The following is a 16195-nucleotide window of genomic DNA, read 5'->3' as shown; positions in this document are numbered from 1 at the left end:
GATAATAACATTTATAAGCTATAGATGGATGAATAATTCAAATAGACCATAAGCAAGACTATAAGCTAGGCTATTTAAATTACATAGAACTTATTTTTAATTACCAAGAACTTTTTTTTAGCAGCGGCAACTTACTTTAGTCAATTCAAACAAATAGCTTACTACAATTAGTATTAATAATATCTTTTAGAATTATCATGAAATCGTGTTTGAGATATTAAGAATAAGACAAATTTTGCTTGGGAACACCATTCATATGTGGTGTTTGCTAATAGATACTGTTAACTCATAAATTTGGCTAGTACCGTTATGAAATCGTATTTTTTTGACACTCCAAACATTAAATAAGCATTTATCCAAAATCACGAGAGAGAAGGGGGTGTAAATGTCTTTTTTGCCCTACACTCTGTGCGCGTTTGGTTCCGAAGACAGACTAGCATGGACTCACCGGCGCAGACTCCAACAAACTTGCCAGGCCGTGCGAGCCAAATTCGCTCTCTGGCTGTGGCAAGGATTTTGCTTGCCAGCACAAACTCCTAGGCAGCTTGCGTGTTCACTCACCTCTCCTGTATTTTCTTACCAAAGCAAAGCTAGGCGATGTTTGGTAAGGGATCCAAATGGACCCTCTAGGCCTCTATCTTCGCTTCCCTCCCTCTCTCTAGCGTTCAACGATGACGCCATTGTAGGACGACAACACAGCCGCCCGACGTGTCCTATTGCCCATGTCTCTCCGCCGGCATGGCTGCGCCGCTCCACCACGGGTCACTGCTGTCCAGCCAGGTGTGCCTCCCAGTCGGCGAGCCACAGGTCCGCCGTGTGGCATGGCACCCGGCGTCAACGCTGAAGTGTGCGCCGCAGCAGAGCTAGATGTCAAGCACTCGAGCAGTCGAGCCGCGCCGCGTTGCCTTCCACGATGGCGGAAGTGGTGGCTGTTAAGTGCTTAGGATCATCTAGGTGTAGATTAGTGGGTGGATTCATCTCTATTTGATTCAAATTGATCAAGTACATGACCCAGGAGACTCGAGAGAGGGAGATAGAGTAGAGACCCATACCTTCGGGCTTGGCAGAGGAGGTGGAGGGGAAGAAATCACTATGGCAGCAGTTACGTAGTGCGTGGCGGTGTAGTCCAGGTGCCGGCGACGCGGTCGATGGCGCTTCCCGTCACTTGCAGCGCTGCCCACGATCGGAGGGGCCTTCTAGGGTTACTTTGGTGGGTCAGTGGCGGCAATAAACCTCATCCATTGTGTCCTAGCTCCCACCTTTATCTTTATATAGCGCTATGTGACAAGGGCCCACCGACCAATGGTCGATTAAGTGTCCCCGATCAGAACACGGTCAAAGGGTCCGATTGGCCATTGGGCCAATTGGTGGATATCAAACTAACATGCTCCCCCTTGATCTCACCTTAGAACTTAAACTTAACTTACTTACTTTATCTTATTCCAATTCCATCACAGATCAATGCATAGAGCGTGCCTCATCGTCACGGTCAGTTGTCATTAGATTTAACAGCTACAATGCACCTCTCTGTTTTGAAACAGATTCTTAACTAGGCCCTTAGTATTTAAAAATCATAGTCTTTCCCATAAATACATGTCGACTGTGTGTTCTCTGAACGCACTGGGTGATTAGCCTTTGGTAAGCGGAGACGCAAGTACTTACTCAGTACTTATGTGCTCAATGCTTTTCGAATGATTCTGGATTTTCTCTTTTACAACATATAACTTAGTGTCAATGTGACTGGCAGCACACTTGACATGTTATCTTAGTAGTTAACTTACTTTAAATGGTTATTGCTGTTGTCTACCATTGTTAAATCTGGGTACAAATTCCCTTAACCTCCTTTTGCCTGTTCCTTAAGCCTCATGTCAAGCTATACTATAGTATGCATTACTGGTGACACTGCAATTATTTTTTTGGAGTTTTTCCACAATAATACTTCAACTGTGAGTGTTAGCAACTACTGTTGATTTCACTACACATCTCGCTATGACTTAACATTTGTATTCTCAACTATTTGAGAGTACTTATTCTTTCTTACTCAGCATGAGACCTATGATACTTTGTAAAATTGCAAGACATTCTCAACTCCATTCTAGTGATCTATATCTAAACTGGACTTCTGCCAAAATATTTCGAATACATAAACTATGTCAGGGTAAGTTCTTACTTGTACTTATACACACATCAAGCTATCAACAGCTAAACCATATGGAACCATATTCATTTGATCGATCTCATATCGGTTCCTGGAATACTTAAAGCTCCCAAATCTATTACCCTTGACTATAGGAGTAGGCGTAGGTTTACTCGCTTGCATACTTTATTTCTTTATAATCTTTTCTAAGTATGTCTTTGCGATAGTCCTAATACCCCATTTTCTTCTATCTCGGTGAATTTCGATTCCTAGAACCAATGAGGCTTCACCAAGATCATTCACATCGAAACTTGAGGATAAAACTTCTTCTTCTCCAATGATAGATTAACATCACTACTAATGAGTAGAATGTCATCTATTCACAGGATGTGGAAAATGAATTTTGCATTCTTGATCCTCGCATAAACGCTATTGTCCTTCTTATTTTCTATAAAACCCAAACTTTCTTACTGTTTCATCAACTTCAAATACTACTATATAGAAACTTACTATTAACCCATAAATGGATTTCTACAGGTGGCATCTCATATGTTCTTTTTCTTCCATGACAAAACCTTTGGGTTGTGCCATGTAAACGTTTTCATATAAATCCACGTTGAGGAATGCTGTCTTTACATGCATCTGATGTAACTCTAAATCATAATGTGCTATTAACACCATTATGATTCTAAAAGAATCCTTATATAAGACTGGAGAGAAAGCTTTTATTATAATCTATTCATTCTCTTTGCATAAAGCATATTGCCATAAGTCGTGCTTTATATCTTTCTATATTCCCTTTGTAGTCACATTTTGTCTTGTAGACCCATTAATAGCCTACTATTTTGGCTCCATTAGAAATTACTTCTAAGTCCCAAACATCGTTGGTATTCATCGAATTTATTTCAACTTTCATAGCTTCTTGCCATTTAAACGAGTAAACGCTTCTCATAGCTTCTTCAAATGATGTGGGATCGCCCTTCATTTGAATTTCTTTACTAACATAGACTTCATAGTCATCAGAAAACTGGTTCACTAATTCATTGAGACCTTCTAGGGCCTCAGCTACTGGCACTTCATATGGGGTTGTTGTTGCTCTTCATTGCCAAGAGGCATTTGATTCTACAGGCTCTTGTATCACAAGATCCTTGTTTATATTATTCATCTTCTTCGAAAAGCCAACAATAGGTATTGTATAAGTCATACAACATCAACATGTATTGAGAAATTCGTTGTTTTGAATCACTGAAGTGGGCACGCAGTCCCTCTTCTGTTCAAGTCTTAGGTCTCTACATACCTCTACATACCATGCTCCTCTAGATCTTTCCATCTTTTATAAAGATAGTGTATCTTCCAATTTCTTATTTGGGTTCAATCTGTTAAAACCTTATATGGCGCTTTAAGCACCGCTTTAATATCTTTGATGGTGACTATGCTATCTTCCTCTTGGAACTTTAAAAATTTTAGGAATTTAGTTGTTTCTCTGCTTAGGGGTATCATTGTTATGACCGATGGTCACATTCATCAAAATCTTTATCTCACTCAGTTTCTTATAAAATCTGTATCTCACTCTTAATGAAGAGTACACTTTCATCAACATCTTTATCTCACTCTTAATGAAGAGTAGTTTCTTATTTGATTTTAATTCTTACTCTTAATTCATCTCACAATTCTCCCTCTCAAAATATGGCATGAACTATACTATCATAATTTCGAGAACTATTCAGGAAAACTGTGACCGACGAGACACTGATTACTTACTTCATTCACATGATTACATCATGCAAACAAAGTTATTTCTTGTTCCGTATAGGAGTACACATTCTTCATTCCACTTCAAAAACTCATTGAGGTCTTTTATTAATTGTACTTTTGCAAGTCATGCTTGCATCTTTTTCTTGTCTTTTGATTAGTATTGACCATGACGGTGCATTTCTATTGTGTCATGGTTAATACTAGAATAGTATAAGAGCTATCCAAACTTCTCTCATTATGCGAGATACAAAAACATATGAGTCATCACAAAACTTCTCCTGCCATGAAGGATTGACTAGCATAAGAACTATGCCAAACTTCTCCTCATGCGGGATAAATCTATATACAAATTACCGTAATGAAAAGTTTAGTCATGATGACAAAAAAAATATTCACTTATACTTTATTTTCTAATTAAATTTTCCCGTTGGTTCCAATTTAATTAAAAAATTAGTAAACTTAAAAAAAAATTGTCCTGAACTGGCTTGAGTTAAGCCTTTTCATTCACATACCCCAGCATTGCAGCCCGTTGGCATGCAGCCGAGTGGTCTCATCGGTTTAAAAATAAAACATGCAATATGCTTCTGCATCAATTCTACATCACCGTTAGGCAGAAAATAGAATTAATGCATAAAATTCATAAATTAACTTAAAATCCATATAACTACTCTTCAAAATTAAATTATTTCATTGGTTCAAATTTAATTAGAAGATAATCAACTTTATTGCGGCGGAAATATGTTAATAAAATATATTCTATTAGTTTCAAGAACATTTCTTAGTCCTTATCTACTCTCTGAAAAATTGACCATGCTGGTGTGAAATTTATCAAAGATTTAAACCTCAAACTTGAACTCATTATAATATTGTCATCATCAACGTTGGTCAGAAAATAATAATACCATAATCTGACTTAAATAAAATGGACTACTTCTCTAATTTAAATTTTTCTGTTGGTTCTAATTTAATTAGATGATAAACATAATTATAATTTACTAAATATAACTGCTCTTCGAATTAAATTCTTCTGTTGGTTCAAATTTAATTAGAAGATAATCAACATTAAACTTTACTGTTTTTCTTTGAGCCATTAATCATTTTCTAGGAAATAAACAATTTACTGGAAAAGGAAAAAAGAAAATGGCTCAATTTGTTACTGTTCTTCGGCCCGACAGCAAATCTGGCCCAACCTGCGTTGCGCGCGTGCAGTTCCCTCCCAGGCCGCAATTTTCCATTCTTGAACCTCACATAAATGCTATTGTCCTTCTTATTTTCTTTAAAACCCAAATTTTTTTATCGTTTCATCAACTTCAAATACTATTGTCTAGAGACTTACTTTTAACCCATAAATGGATTTCTACAGGCGGCATCCCATATGTTCTTTTTCTTCCATGACAAAATCTTTGGGTTGTGCCATGTAAACGTTTTCATACAAATCTCCATTGAGGAATGTCGTCTTTACATCCATCTGATGTAACTCTAAAACGTAATGTGCCATTAACACTATTATGATTCTAAAAGAATCCTTATATAAGACCGGAGAGAAAACTCACATTGTAATATATTCATTCTCTTTGTGTAAAGAATATTGTCACAAGTTGTGCTTTATATCTTTCTACATTTCCTTTGAAGTCACATTTTGTCTTGTAGACCCATCAATAGCCTACTGTTTTGGCTCCATTAAGAATTACTTCTAAGTCCTCAACATCGTTGGTATTCATCGAATTCATTTCAACTTTCATAGCTTCTTGCCATTTAAACGAGTAAACGCTTCTCATGACTTCTTCAAATGAGGTGTGATCATCCTTCATTTGAATTTCTTTACTAACATAGACTTTATAGTCATCAAAAAACGGGTTTACTAATTCTTTGAGACCTTCTAAGGCCTCAGCTACTGGCACTTTCATATGGGGCTGTTGCTGCTCTTCATTGCCAGGAGGCAATTGATTCTACAGGCTTCTGTATCACAAGATCCTTGTTAATATTATTCATCTTCTTCGAAAAGCCAACAATAAGTGTTGTATAAGTCATACAACATCAACAGATATTGAGAAATTTATTGATTTGAATCACTGAAGTGGGCACACATTCCCGTTTCTCTTCAAGTCTTAGGTCTCTACATATCATGCTCCCCCAGATCTTCTCATCTTTTATAAAGATAGTGTATCTTTCAATTTCTTATTTGGGTTCAATCTGTTAAAACCTTATATGGTGCTTTAAGCACTGTTTTAATATCTTTGATGGTGACTACGCTATCTTCGTCTCGAAACTTTAAAAAATTCAGGAATTTAACTGTTTCTTTGCTTAGAGGTATCATTGTTATGATCGACGGTCACATTCATTAAAATCTTTATCTCACTCAGTTTATTATAAAATCTGTATCTCACTCTTAATGAAGAGTAGACATTCATCACATCTTTATCTCACTCTTAATGAAAAGTAGTTTCTTATTCAATCTTAATTCTTACTCTTAATTCATCTCACTGTGGCTGCCCCGCCACCACCCTAATCCTGGCTTGCCCCACGCGCGTAGGTGCTTCAGCCCCCACTTGCCCCTCGGCGCCGCCATCCTCGCCCTGATTCCCCACAGCACGTCGCCGCCGCTGCATGTAGCAGTCCCCGCGCCGCTCGCCCCTGTGAATAGCAACTCTCCATGGGTCTCATCAAGAAGCTCCTGGAGAGAGCGGATATACCACCACGCTACGCTGCAAAACGTCGATTAAAGCTCTCAAGCAAATTTTTGTGCTAGTTCGTAACTTCCTACAGTATGGTCTATTGCATTGGAACAAGTCAGGGCTACTCCCGTGGTTGGTCCTGGCGCGGCAGATCGAGTCCAAGCCCATGGTCTGTTCGAGGCGGAGATCTATGATGCCGCCACATTCGCGCCACCATCACGGGGGTGCCAGATGCAGGCGGTGTCATGGCACCGGACCGTGACGAGATCGGTGAGAAAAATGCTTATTTTAGCTATGTTGTCCAGCAAAGAAACACAATTTTATAATGATACTGACAAATTTATGAGTTGGCGGTGTCCAACAGCAAATATCACATTTTATAGTGATGATCCTCAGGTCGGGCTGAGTTAAGATCATGTTGGGAAAAATGAAAGTCAAAACCTTTGACGTTAGCCCGACCTGACATACTGGCGGATCGGATCTAGCTATTTCTCAGGTTTCACATTTTGGGTCATTTTTTGGATTAGATCAGGCCACGGGTCAAAAACCATGGCCCGAACCAGACCCAATGCACTAGCGAATCGGGCGGCCTATGAAGTGGTCTAGCTGCAACGTGAAGGCACAATAGAGATGCTTTATTTGGCAAACAAAGCTTTCAACGTTCGATGTGTTTGCATATTACTTTCTTCTATTTGTGTGTGTGTGTGTGTTTCTTTTACTTTTATACCGGTGAATAACCTGATAACATAACATTGTAAAACTTGTCTGCCAAAATATAATTCGGAACGCAGGACGTACCATGTGGAAACGTTTGCCCCCATGTCTTCCCGTGAATACATGGATATGATGAGGCCGGGTGCGACCTGCGGATAGAGGCCGGCACCAAGCGGCCTGAGCTCCACGACGTTCACGAACGGCGTGCCGCGGCCGGTATTCACCAGGCACAACGGTGCCCAGCCTGCCCACGCGACGAAGATCGCCTCGCGCGGGTAGTAAATGCCCGACGACGACGTAGCATCAGGTCCCAGATGGAAAGTTTCCCAGAAGTTGGCCCCCCAGGTACAGGTCAAACTCCAGATACGAGCTGTTGTCGCCGTCGTAGTTGCCGTACGCGAACTCCACCCTCACCAGGTATTTTGTTCCGGCCATGGTGGGGAGCGCGTACAGTGCCGGTCCTGTGTTTTATAGGGCCTGGAGCGGCGCACGCAATCATCAGGGCTTCATAATACAGTCATCTTAATAATAAATAATACTATATAATTATATATTAAATGTTACAAATAAACACTTGAAATATATAAGCAATATTTTATGAAATAATTTATTTGTACTCAGGATCATTTGAAATCTTGTTTGATGTTGCATATAAATAGACATGTTTAATTTAGGACAAAAGAAAAACGATTTACTGATTCTATTTCAAATTATAAGAAATTTTTGTTTTAGATTTATAGCCTTTGCTACACACCTAGATATATAGTATGTTTAGAAAACATCTTATAATTTGAGACGGAGGCAAGCGAACGCTAGACGAGTTGGTCTGGCTGTGCGCTTTGCACCCTGCTGGTCAGAGTTCGAACCCCCTCGGGAACGGATTTGTTGGCCGAAGGAGACACAATTTATTTGCGCGTTGAAAAAAAAATCGCCTCGTTTGCCCCACGTCAAAACACAGGTCTAAGGCCAGTTCAGTCTCACGGGAGCTGCGGTGCCGTTGTGTATGGGTAGGGCAGAGGTTCAGAGGGTTTTCTCGACCTGCGTGAGAAGGTCTTTTTCTAAAGCACGATGCCAGGTCTTTTTCTAAAGTACGATGCCTGGGGGCTGTCTTACCCCCATGGGTTGAGTTTTTTTTTTAATTTAGGACAGAGGAAGTACAGTTTACATTACAACTGAGGAAGTACATATTAAATCACCTTAAAATTTCTTTTAATATTTATTTATGCAAAATTATCATCAATCTACAACCTGTTCGTTTGGTTGTGACTTATCGTAAACGATCGTAAATTTTTAGCTGGAACAGTATTTTTCTCTCACACAAACCAGGCAGTAGTACTTCTTCACGAACCTGCAACGATACGAATCAGCCAACCGAACAGGCTGCTAATAATAAACACTTAACTTTAATATTCATTATTTATGCAAAGTTGATCATTCATTTAGCACAACAGGAGGAATTAGCGATTCAGGATGGCCATTGGATCCAGAAATCTGGAGAGGAGGATGTGCAGGCGTGCAAGATTCCAAGACTGCACCGGCGCGTGTTCTACTTTTTTTTGAGCAAAACGTTAGCGTTCTACTGGCTGTTAGCTGCTGCTCAAAGCCCTACTACGTCCAACACACGGCTGCTGGGCCCTTTGGCATCGAAGGCCTGGAGCGGCCGCCCCGCTCGCCCTGCCCCAGGGCCGGGCCTGAGCGCGTAGCAGTTCCACAGGCCGCACGGGAAGCTCGTAAGATTGGTGTATAATGCGTGGATGTATTGCTTGAGCCCCTTGGGCTGATTATATAGGAGTACATGGTTTGGAGGGCAAGTAGCCTCTCCTAGAGATAAGGAAGGTTATCCCAGGATTACAATCAATCCTAAACTAACCATATCCGGAGTTGCCTAATATACTCTAACATCCCCCGTAGTCACAACGGGAGCGCACAGACGATGAGACTCGAGAATAAGCCGAAGAGATGACATCCCCCCGCAGTCGCAACTGTCGATGTGCCGCAGATGTTGTGGCTGGAATGGGAGCCGAAGAGGCTTGTCAAGCAGATCGTAGCCCCTTAGTGCCGAAGTAGCCGAGGTCGAGGTGGACGTGATCGAAGCCGTGGAGGAGGGCGCGGGTCCGATGTGTCAGTGAAGGCGCCCGAATACACAAAATCAGCAGCTTCTTGCCGACAGGGTCAGCAAGACGATAGGCCGACTGCGATGGTAGATGGTGCAGCTAAAGAGTGCAACTGCATCTTCCTTCAACAATATCGGCGGCGGTGTCCGCGAGCGTGCGGCAATAGACGCGGACTCAGACCGAGAGTCAGCGTGACGAGGACCAGCAGCATGGGTGGCGCCACCGCCTGAAAAGGCAGCGTCACCGGCGAGGATGGCTGGATCACGAGCGTTGCCGCAGCAGCCTGAAGGGCACAACGACAACCTCGTCTTCGGAAGTGTCGAGGATGAAGCAATGACGAACGGCAGGGCGACGTAACCCGATCTCTAATCTGGAAAAGAAAAAAAACAGCAGTAGCAAGACGAACCTTGGGGTACAATCTCGGATGCCCCTAGCAGTGCCCCATCCCCTCCCTTATCTCTTCCCAGTTCAACACGAACAAAGGGGAATAGAAATCAGGAACAGGAGGAATCGGCCGTCCAGCGGCCGAGCAGCAGGGTGCAGCGACATGGGGTGAAGCCCCCACGGCGCGGCAACCCGCCAACATGGCGGAGGAGCAGCGCGATCGAGGGCGAGGGTGCGGGGTGGAGCAGGCCAGGCGAGGCACCACAACCCGGCGACAACGACATCAGATGGCGTGGCCGGGCCGTCGCCCCAGCGGCTCCAACGACGACTGCAGGCGGCACGGCTGGACTGGCGAGGGAGGGGCATTGCGCGGCCATCAGACGGCCCCAATGGAGCGGCGGTCGGCTAAGCGCCCCTACGGTTCTCCGCAGTCGCGCACTCGCGCTCAAGTGCAGCAGGATTGTGCTCAAGGGCAGCGGTGGTGGCAGCGCTGGAGGAGTAGATGGGGACGCAAGGCCAGACGCTCGACAGGGGCGGCGAAGACGGCGGCACTCGCGGTGGATCCTGGCAGCGATGGGAGAGGTAGGTCCTTCTGTTGTTGGTTGACCACCTGGCGCGGTGGATCAGAAGGATCAGTCGCGCATCCTATGAGGGCTCTGCCCCCGGTGGAGATTGATCTCCCCGGGGCGGCACGAGGGCAGCGGAAGCCGAAAGCCTAGGGTTAGAACCTAGACTAGTGATACCATGTAAGATTGGTGTATAATGCGTGGATGTATTGCTTGAGCCCCTTGGGCTGATTATATAGGAGTACATGGCTTGGAGGGCAAGTAGCCTCTCCTAGAGATAAGGAAGGTTGTCCCAGGATTACAATCAATCCTAAACTAACCATATTCGGAGTTGCCTAATATACTCTCACAAAGCTCCTCAACGTTTGATGATGGGGCTCCAAGCGCCTCTTGCAGTCGGGGGCTATCCTTCGGTTCTCACCGGTGTCGGTGTAGGGGTCGTCAGAGACATAGAAGATGCCGGTGAACTTGTTCGTGTAGCCGCTATAGTTGGCGTCCACGCCGCAGTCAATGCTCAAGAAATCTACATGCACGATTCATTCTCATCAATTCTGAAGTTATATGGTCGATGAAGTTGAAGAAAGATTATTGGTTACCTTGCTGACCGACGATGACAGGAGTAATAATCAGTAGTAAAACCAAGAACGAGAGAGGCATGATGGTTTGAGGATCTATCAACAAAGCAATGGTTGCAGCACACTAACACACACCCTATCCGGCTTCGTATTTATAGAGTTACTACCTCTGTCCTGGAATAAAGTGTATTCTAGCTTTTGAGAGGTGTCCCCAAATACAATGCATTTGGGGAACAAGAAGATAAAGTTTACTTAAATAAAAAAATACGTGATCTGCTGCTTCCTTTTTCATTTATTCTCTCTTCTACTTATCCCTTCATCCCTCCCGATGAGAATTATGCCGCTCCCGTTCTTCTCCCCACCGCTCCCGTTCTCTTCTCCCCACCGAGAAAACTCACAGATCCAGGTGGTATTTGAAGGAGATGTGCCGCCCACAATATCGTCGCCACTCAAGCCCTCTCCACCTTCACCGATGGGCACTTCCTCCTCAGGCTGCTGGCCGGCGGAGTGGAAAGGGCAAGGCGGCGCACGGAACATGGTGGCTGCAGTACCCTGAACCTCGGCCAGCTATGGAGGGTGTCGATTTCACCCTTGATTCGGAAGTTGGGAGTGGCGACAAGATCTTGGAATTTGTCCCTGACTCCGACGACGATGGAGGTGGAGCCGAATTGACTTCCCAAGCTAGCAACATCAAATTTGTTCCTGACTCTAAGGCATAGGAGACTGCGCCCCTGTTTACACCAAAATTTGGTAAGAAGAACGTGGGAACTCGGAGTTTTTAGGATTGTGTCATCAAAGAATCAATTAGATATGAATCGGTATCAGCTGATTTAGATGCGATGTCAGAATCGGCTATTTTATAGATGACGTCAGCAGACGGCATCAATGGGCTATGCTTGAATAGCGCGAGGAAGATGTGTCAGACTCTACAAATAAGGAAAATTAGGGTCTAAGTTATTATTAAGTTAGGAAGTTTTCTTTTATTCCAAGAATTGTAATGAGTCGTATTTGAGTATATTTAGGTTCCGGGTATAAATATTAGAACCTGATTATTATACAAAAAATGAACACTCCATCAATACAATCTTTCTGGCTTTCGCCATTGCATTAGGAGTAGGAGTACTGTAGATCTCGGCGAGTTCTTCAGCAAACAGGGCTGCATCGACTAATCGACCTCCAGCTTGCTTGTGAGTACCGTCATGACTTGTATTGTGCTTATAAAGCTGCATCAACTGATTGATCTTTTATGAGCTATAATATTAGTTAGTTATTGATCCATATCATTGTTTGTAAGGCTACATCAGCCGATTGATCTCTTACGAATCATAATATAGATCAAAGTTATTGATCTTGTGTTAAATAACTTGTTGTTTAATACAATATCACCAGTTATCGAATCTATTAAGATTAGTAAGATTTTTCTTGCTATTTTTTGTTGATTCACCAGTTATCGATCTTATTATAATTAATGTTTTATTAATGATAACAAAATCACTCGATTGAGATAGAGATAGATCAACATCATATCATCTTAATTGGTCGTCTTTTAATCTAGTCACGCTTTAAATCTTATAATTGATAGCTTATTTCCGCTAGATCGGTTGTTTTATCTCTATTCCAATCAAACATAGTATGCATCCAAAGACATGTTTCAATCTTGAATAAACTCACTAATTAATGAGATTTAATCTAATGACACTACCATAGCTGCATCGATCCGGTCGAACCTCACTGATAAGACTTTAGATTAGAAATTATCGATTAGTGGTCTTGTTCATAATCAAGATATATACTATGTTTGTTTACTATCACTGCATCGGCTATTTTAACCGATTTGTCTATACTCTCACGCATATAGCATGTTTTCATGAATCTGTCAATATATAGATGGTTTTATAGATTCTTTGGCTTTAGTTTGTTATCAATATCATAATTGCATTGATCCGATGGAACCTCACTGTTGATGATAATAGATTAGACTCAAACTGTTTGTAGATTCATTTATATTAGACAATCGATTTGTTCGCATACTATACTCTTTTCATCAAACTTATCAGCTCGACACTTTATATCGATCATGTTCTATTTAGCCGATGATGCTTTCTTATATTGCTTCTTTGCTGATTATTAATGCTCTAATCGATCGATGACATCAATCGACCATTTGGTCATATATGTTGGAATGTTAAGGAAATATCTTTTGTTTTTGTTTTTGGGGGGGTATTATACTAGTTTTTGTCTAGATTAATCAGTCATCATAAATCTGCTATGATCCATGAGCATCGGTTATTTTGATTCATATCATTATCATTTAATATTAGCCAATAATCCTTGATTTAGAGGTCTTTATTTTATGGATACACCGGATAATCGACTATTTAGTCAATAGCCTTATTGAATCGGCTATCTAGCTATACATTTGGAACTGTCGGGTGCAACACCGACATGTTCCACCTTCAATTACTGATAAGATTTTCTTTCCTTGTCAATTGCAGGTTAAATTGACTGGCACGTCGTTGGGTTTTCAGAATCGGTTGGTTCCGAGTTGAAGCTAAGCAGATCCCTGGTCTTGTTCCGCTCAGATCTTTTAGCTTACTGTGTGTTGATCACATCGCCACTTTTTTGTGTCAACACACTTTTTGGCACGCCCGGTGGGACACAATCATCATGGCGGTTCACAACAACAAGGAGATTCTTATGGTACCTTAGGAAGACTTACCTGATGAGGACAAAGATGTCATTGTTAAGGCTATAAAGGAGTTTTAGAATAAGTGCTTGTTGTCATACACCAAAACACGCGACAATAAAGTTGTTCAAAAATATCGACCGCCGAGAGTTTTGATGCATGGACAGTCAGGTACAGACAAAGCTAATGATAGGCGTTTCTTTGTAAAAGCTATCAACAAATATGTTCATGATGCAATGCTGAATTATAATACAACTTTCTTGAATATATTCCAAAATACCATGAAGGAGGAGTTTCATGGATTTCCACTTGATCAGGTTGGACCGGCTTATTATAATATTCTGCATCCGTTGACTCAGGGGACTAATAAAGTCGGTACTAGCCACTAAGAAGCAACACTAGCTAAGAGTGATGATGCCCAGGCAATTCCGAATCCATCTAAGCAAATTCAGGGTGCTACTACTAATCAAATGCAATATAATCTGTAGCACTTGGTTTTTAAGACAAAACCAGATACACACTATATGTGAGCTCAAGAAGTCAAATCTCACATATAGCCACAAATAAGGGTAATATCAAAAGACAATACTTATTACATAACGTATTAGTATAAGGAATATATCCTCTGAGTATACACAGCGAAAAGAACACTCCGATTTTGAGAAGACTCCAAATCCACAGGGACGACTGACTGGTTGACCACAAGCCTAACTCCTACAGACAAGCAATCTGGTACCCATCCGGGATTTTTATCCAAAGTATAGAAAAGTAAAGCAAGCGCAAGTACATATTGTACTCAGCAATATAAAATGGGGTTCATGAGGCTCAAAAGGCTGACACTGATTTACTGCGATTAGCTTTTAACAAGTCATCTTTCTAAGCAATTGTGCAGCAATGAGTTTATCATAAGCCCATAAACACATGAGCATGTAAACATGAATAATGAATAGCATAAACAATTAATTATTAGTATCATCATTAACCATTAATGATCATCTATTTCGTAAGGGCTCCAAGGCCACTCGTGTCCGTGAGCACGGCTGTTATAACCATTTTACACTCTGCAGAGGTTGTACACTTTCACTATGAGTCATGATTTACCCTTTCGCCCGAGGTGATCAGCCTCTTGACCCACTACCAAGAAAGGTCGACAAGGTTCACTATGAAGCCTTTCAAAGGTTCATCTAATAAGTTAGGGCCGCTAAGGTTTCAGCCGTCTAGCCATATGTGGCCCTCCTCTAGGAGTGGCACGTGTGGGCATGTAGCACGATACACACATCCTAGCAGGAAAGGAAACATACCCTCTTGCGCCATAAAGGTAACCACTAACAAGCTAGAAAAGGTCCTTATACTGAGCTAAAGCCATAGCCATATAGCCCTCATAGTTGTACTGTAAGTCCCAAATGATCACTTATAGATAAGTCCTTAGGGAGAGGAATCTGAAGCATTTAGAAAGTAGCTAAACACTCCAGCCCCCTATTTTCATATTGCTAAAAAGTCATGTTTGAATGTTGATTGCATATACCATTAGTCAAGTTATAAGATCATGGTTTTGGTTAAGCACTAGCAAAAACTACCCAATGCAATAACCCAAAGGTATCAAGGAATCCAGGATATCAATTAGCTAGGGAAATTACTACAGTTGCCAAGGTAGACACATGCAACATGAATTAATTGAGTAAAGTTGAATAGGTAACAAGGATGGTCCTATGCTATACTTGACTTAAAACATCGATCCTTCGGTAAGCTTTAATCTTCAATGTTCTTCTTCTTCTTCTTCTTCTTGACCACCACGTATATCTCACCGACTGAACATAATCATAGAACACCACACAAGCATCCAAATGGACATGCATAACATACATACATAGCCATATTAGAACAATACACCAATCATAGAAAAATAAGTAAAAGAGTTTGAAACACGATTCTACGTATCAGTCGCGAGTGGCACTCTAATCGGAGCTATGGTTGAAACGATACAACTACTAAGAAATTTGCTTTATACGTGGAAAAGAAAAACTATAGGCTTCATTTATTTAAACTATATAAATTCATATATATAAGATATTTTATAAATAATATAGATTGAATTAAGTAAATTTTAGATTTGAATTATAGAACTAACGTAAAACAAATCATATTTTATTTATAAAGTCCAATTACATAATTATTAATCAAGATATGATTTAAACCATGATTTTTTAGAAATAGTAATATAGTAAACATTGTTACTAAAGCGTAGATCTCGTCACTATGAATCTAACGCAACTTGAGTATACTATTTCGGAGTTGAAATGAATAAGTCATGATTTAAATAGGTTTTTCTTTATTTAAATAATAGATTAAATCTACCCATGAATTTTAAATATTGAAAACATGCCTAATAGTAGTATAAAACACGTAGAAAATGTAAATGCAGTCCTAACGCAATTTGAACGGGTCAAATCAGACTTAAAAGGCAAAAGTTACGCATGAAATAAGGTGTAATGGCATTTTTGTAAATAAACTGAACTTATTTTTAAATTAAAATAATTAAAAATATAAATTTACACGGCTACTGGACTGCGGGTACTATTTTTGGAAAAC

Source organism: Miscanthus floridulus, chromosome 4 (genome assembly GCF_019320115.1).
Source record: "Miscanthus floridulus cultivar M001 chromosome 4, ASM1932011v1, whole genome shotgun sequence".
In the NCBI taxonomy this organism is placed as follows: domain Eukaryota; kingdom Viridiplantae; phylum Streptophyta; class Magnoliopsida; order Poales; family Poaceae; genus Miscanthus; species Miscanthus floridulus.
This window is presented reverse-complemented; position numbering follows the sequence as displayed.